Genomic DNA, 6,185 nt, shown 5'->3' with positions numbered 1-6,185 from the left:
CCGAACAAATCAAGAAGCACGAAAATCAAATAAAATTTATTTCATCAATTAGTCAAGAGCGAAGTTGAGAGAGAAGCAAGAATTATTTTGAATTAACTCTTCTTCAATCACACCTCTATTTAATTACATGGCTCATTTAATGAATGATTATCCTCCTGTCATGTTTCAAACATGACTAATTACATAGGATATCTTCACCCGTAGGTTATCGGTGAATCCCCAACTACAATATATTGGCTCCTTTGTATTTCGAAACTACACCCAACCTCGTCACCTTATGACCCTATGTGGAATCGGTAAACGAGTCAAAGTGTATGCTAATACGCAGAGCCTCCATATTGGCCCGGGTCAAAGGATTAATGATGTACAACCATAACCGTAGACTATTCCACTCGATAAGTGATAACCACTTGGAAAATCCGAGGGAAGGTTGTTCAGTGCATCATCATATGATCACCCATCTGTATGAATGGACCTCTCCATGCCCTTGTCAATGAAACATAACGTTTTCATCACAGATGCTAGTCTCAAGCTCGAGCGACCTTTATCTTTGTTTTAGACGGCTGAATCAACTAGGAACCGATTTAGAATATACAGTACACATCCTCATGAGTTTCATGATCTTACGTTGAAAGACAGACCTCATGATACTTATTGTTTACTCAAAAACTTTATCTATTCAGCTTGCATATGTATTCAGATAAAGTAAATGTCATAATATGATTAAATCATAAAATATTATTAAAATAAAGATTGTTGTATATTAGAATCAATAAAACCCTAACCATAAGTTAGTTTGTCAATTCTTCCTCTTTGGCCAACGAAACCTCACCTCCTTCACAAATCACGTATGGGCTTTCTAATTTGTAAGATACAACGAAATGAATCCACGGGTTGCCGACCCTACCCGATCCAAAATGAATTCAAAACATTACATTTGCATGCTTTGGATGGAGTAGTTTTCCTGAAATCTATCTCCTATAACTTACCTTTGTCTGAATAATGAATAATTAACTTTAAAAAACAAGAGGAAATGGCCGTGACTTCATTCTCAATTGCAAGAAAATTATACCAAAATTATTAAGTATTTGGATTGTGAAATGCAATTCCTTGCCTTTGTGATTACCGTTGGACCATCGAAAAGTCATTATTATAGTGCCCAAAAACTAAGTATACGTAAACTCATGCATTATTGAATTAATTAATTTATTTAATAATATAAGTAATGCGTGTTATGTGTTAAATTGTTTTAAATGCATAGATATTTATTTTATTATGCAATTTAAGATGATTTATCGAGTTTTAGTTTTTCAAACCAATGTTTGATATCGAACCGGGAAAGGAGACCGGAGACGATTAAGATGTTAAAATTTTTATTTTAAGTCAAGAAAATAGTATTTTTAAAGGTTTTTATAAATTTTAGCATTTAAGGATTAAAACTAAGTTATCGGGTGAAAAAAGAGACGTTAAGCATTTTATTTATCAAAATTCGAAAATAAGGGATTTAAATACTTCCACTTAAAATAAATTGTTTGAATAATTATTTTTATCACTTAATTAATTAAATTAGATAATATTTAATTATGGGTAGAATTTTAAAATTTTAGGACTCTTAATTTAAAATTGAAGGGCTTAATTAGTAATTTAAAATTTGAGGGCTTAATTAGTAATTTAAATTTGATTAATTAAACCTAAAACCCTAGTTAATATTTTATTTATATACAAAGAGGGGTCTTACCCTAATTTCACATAAACAACACGGCCACGACTCACACACCAAGAACACACACACACAAAAGAACACACACAGTTCAGCCAAGATCTTCAACTAGGGTAGGAGGAATTTTTTTGATCTTCTTCCATCAGAAGCTTCTGCCGAACACTACCACCACCATACTTGATAAATTTAGCCACTTTCCGAGTCATTAAACGCAACAATTCGTCTCCGTTCGGTCTCCGTTCTCCCACGCATTCGTTTGTCGATATTTCGTGCGTTTTAACGCAAAGGCATGTCTAAACATTTTATTTATGCATAAATCATGTTATATACTGTATTTTGATATAAAATATGCATGAAAACTCATTTGTTTAATTATATATATGCTAAAACTTGATTAATACTCGTTTCGATATATATATTGCATGAACTTCAACGTTTTCTTCGAGTTTTGATCTTGGCCTTCGTTGGAAAGTACCTATGGATTGATGCTACCTGTGGTTATGTTTTAGGAAGTGTTTAGATGTTATTAGGCAGCCCATGATGGGGCAAGAGGTTGCTGGTACAAAATAAAAGGAAACAAGCGCATAGCCGCACGCGCAAAGGGAGATCGACTTGGTGGCATCGGGTTTAGTTGTAGGCTGGACCAAGGTGCATAGTGAAACGACCTTACTTCTAAAGTCATTTAATTTACAATAGTTTTTTTTTCTATACCATGCATAATTAATTTATCATAAATAAACTAGCATAAATAATCAAATAAATGAATTCCATAATAACCAAAACTCCTTCATTCGGAATAAGTAAATAAAGCAATAAAAGTCTAAAATTCAACTCAATAAATTCTAGCATATTAACAGTCTATATGAAACGTCCACTACTCGATTTTCTTTAAAATATACTACATTTTTTCCCTTCTTATACTACTCATTCGGCCGAAATATACCTTTACATATATACATATATATACATACATATATATATATATATATATAACCAACTATTATTTGAAAATTCACAATAAAGTAATTTAAATCTAAAGTCGTAAAACGTCAACCAACCTAACTTTAACATTTTCAACTATAACTTGACTCTAACATCCTCTCCAAAACCTCTCAAAATAATTATAAGTCATGAATCTTAAAAACCACGAAATCATTTAGCATAAGTCATAAACATAAGTCATAACGTAAGTCATAAACGTAAGTTAATTGCGGAAAACTAGCACTCGTCCTCGGGTTGTGTGCACCTTCAGTCCAACAAGATCAATCATCAAGGCCTCCAGTAACATCAACATCATGCTCACCTGCATCGATCACACCTAGTAAGTCTAAGACTCAGCAAACCTCAACCTTGATAACAAGTAATACATATACAATCACATACAACAGTGAAAATACTTTTACTTAAAATAGCTTTTCATGAATATGCATAAATTTAAACATTTTTCCTTTCATCATATACATTTTTCTTTTCATCATATACGTATACGTTTTCTTTTTTATTGAATTCGGATCGTTAATTATGACTTTCGTTTCAGCTGAAGGTCGATGAATCCATCTACGTGTAACCACAGTACTGGGCGGTGGGGACATCAGCGACACTCTCACCCATCAACTGAGCCTTGGCCTTACATATCATAATATCATGTCGATGGAAATACGATCGTCGGGCTTCCTCTAAGGCCTTCTCCCGTAAACGGGCTCCCTCTGCGGTATTTTCCCTCACGATATCTCAAATCATATCATCGTATTAGTCCCAATCACTTCACCTCCTTCAATGTTTCATATTTTCATCACTTATAAAAATTCATGCATATATATATAAATCATTTTTCTTTTAAACCAAGTATGCAACACGTCTTTTAGCTTTAACGTTTCATCATAAAATCTCATAAACATTTAAAATAAACGCATTAACATTATTTACAGCATTCAGGGCACTGCCAGTTCGTCTAACATTTTTCTAGTGTAAAATGACCGTTTTGCGCCTGAAACCCTAACTTCCTACATTTATCGTTAGACCTCGAAACGACGTCCCCAAATCATTCCAAACTAAATCTATTATCTTAAAACACTCCCTTAAATATTCCTCAGGCTTAAAATTTAGGTTTTCGATAATTTTCTTGATTCGTTTTTAAACTTAGATGCACATCCCGGTTTTGACTCGTATTGACTCGAAACTTAACCAAAGCTTACCAAACTTGAACCAAAGCTTAATAACATCTAAATAAACCATATTCAACCCAAACCAAGCCAATCCAGTCTCTTGAACACACCTAGGAAGCTACTGAATTTTTCTGCACAACAGTCCTAGTTCTAGTGTGATTCGTACCTACGCTATTTTGACTCCAGCCCTTAACCACTCGGTCCAGACCCTAGTCGACCCTCCTAGGGCTCTAACCGAACCCTCTAGGACCCTATTAGACCAGCCTCCCTGGCCCATGCACGAAAACGTGCAAGTTTCTTCTTAAGCTCTCGGTCGCGGCTAGGAAGAGTCATAGCAGTGCGCCTCCTCTCTTCCTAACCTTCCAGCCTTGCATGGACCTTCTTGGCTCGTGGCTAGGACCCTCACACGTCCAGCCCTTCACCCTGAAAGAGTCCCGCGCAGCCGCCTTCCCTTTATTCTTCAAAAGCCGCAGCTAGCCCTAGGTGTCCCACCATCATGCGGTCCCTCTCCTAGCTTGCTTCCAGCCCCTGCACGGCCACCCTATGTAATGCCCAAATTTTGAAATATTGTGGCATTAGTTGTGATGGTTTATGACTTTACGTTATGGTATAAATGGTAATTAATGTTATAGAATGGAATAGATAATTGATGGGTAGAATCAAAGGTTGAATTTGAGCTAAATAGGTGATGGAAGTGCAGAAACGGTATGAAAAATGTGGCAGTAGTTGTGGTTTTTAGCATAATGTTTTGTATATTGATCCAATTGATGTGAGGCTACTTCCATTAAAAAGATATGACATAAGGCTATAACTTTAATGTTTTGAGTTTTGTTCAAATCATTAGGAAAGACAAGCCAAAAGCGCCCCGAAGTGTGTCGTGCGTATCGTCGTTCATACAATGACACATGTTGGGAGATTTAGCATAACGTTTTACTCAGACCTTCAAATGATCTAAAATTTGGAGAGGTTCACGAAAAGACATAGAGCTACAACTTTGTAGTTTACCACTTTCGCAAATTCTGAAGTTAAAAATACCTTTTGGGCAGAATACGGCGCGCCCCTGCGCCAGATCCCGCGCGATGGCGCGCCCGGTGCTGAAATTTTGTTGTTGGACAGTATGGTGCGCGCGGCTGCGCCAAAATCATGCGCCATGGCGCCCAGCACTTTTACAAAAAACGTGTTTTGAGGTTTGGATGGTATATATTTGATTGGGGAATGATTTTTGTATCATTTTCTCTTCTCTTTTTCCTACTCCATCGGTTTAGAGCTAGGGTTCTTCATTTTTCCTTTCATCTTCTAATTTCTTCTTCAATCTATGGGAGATTTGTTCAAGGAAATTATGAAATGAAGTTAGATTTGTGATCCTCTCTCCAAGATCTTCAAGATGGTGTAAGTATGTTATATTTTTATTCAAGTTTGGAAATGGGATGAAGTTTAGAATTGATATTTGTGTTGATATTTGAGATGTTGGAGATGTTGAAATTGTGTTGGTTTGAATTTAAAATGGAATTGAAGCCAATGGCAAAGTATAGGAGCTAATTTCTTTAGCACGCAAGCTATGTGTTTGATGAAATGATTCAATGAATGTTTTTATGGCATATTAAGGTTAAGAAATTTACGGATCTTGATTCAAAGCAGTATTGAACTAATTATGAATTTTGAACAGAAATTACTCTGTTTTGATAGATGATCAAAGTCCTTGAGTTATANTAGTGTATGCGGAGGTCGCTGCTATGGCCTGAACACTCTCTATAGGCGCACCATAGTCCTGGGATTGTAGAACACAGCACCCCACCCCGAGCGGATGAGTCGGTGGATGTTGCTGGGTGATTCTATTCCCTTGGGTACCCTATGACCAGATGATTCACTTGATCTTGAGATTTATTGATAGCCCACAGCTTCTGATCATGCATTGCATTATATTGCATCTTTATGAATTTATATGAAATATTTGAAAATTTAACTCTCATTTGTGATTGATTGTATCATACTGGGTTTATACTCACCGGCATGTCCGGTACCTCTTGTTTTCATGTGCTTGACGGTAGGTGAGGCGAGGCTTGGGATGCCAGAGTCCAGCTCCAGGCGAGGAGATACGAGTTAGAGTGGGATTCTCGGGTCTTAGGAGCTATGTGATGATGTTTGGATTCTTTGGTTCACTACTTCATGTTGGCATGTTAAAAATTTATATTTCAAACATTTGAGACAATTAAATTATTTTGACGATGTTTATGTAAGCTTGTGAACAACAAATTATGTATTTTACTCAATCATTTGGTGTGTGACAATTATAATTATTA

Source organism: Primulina huaijiensis, chromosome 3 (genome assembly GCF_012295235.1).
Source record: "Primulina huaijiensis isolate GDHJ02 chromosome 3, ASM1229523v2, whole genome shotgun sequence".
Classification (NCBI taxonomy): Eukaryota; Viridiplantae; Streptophyta; class Magnoliopsida; order Lamiales; family Gesneriaceae; genus Primulina; species Primulina huaijiensis.
Note: the sequence above shows the minus strand (reverse complement) of the source record.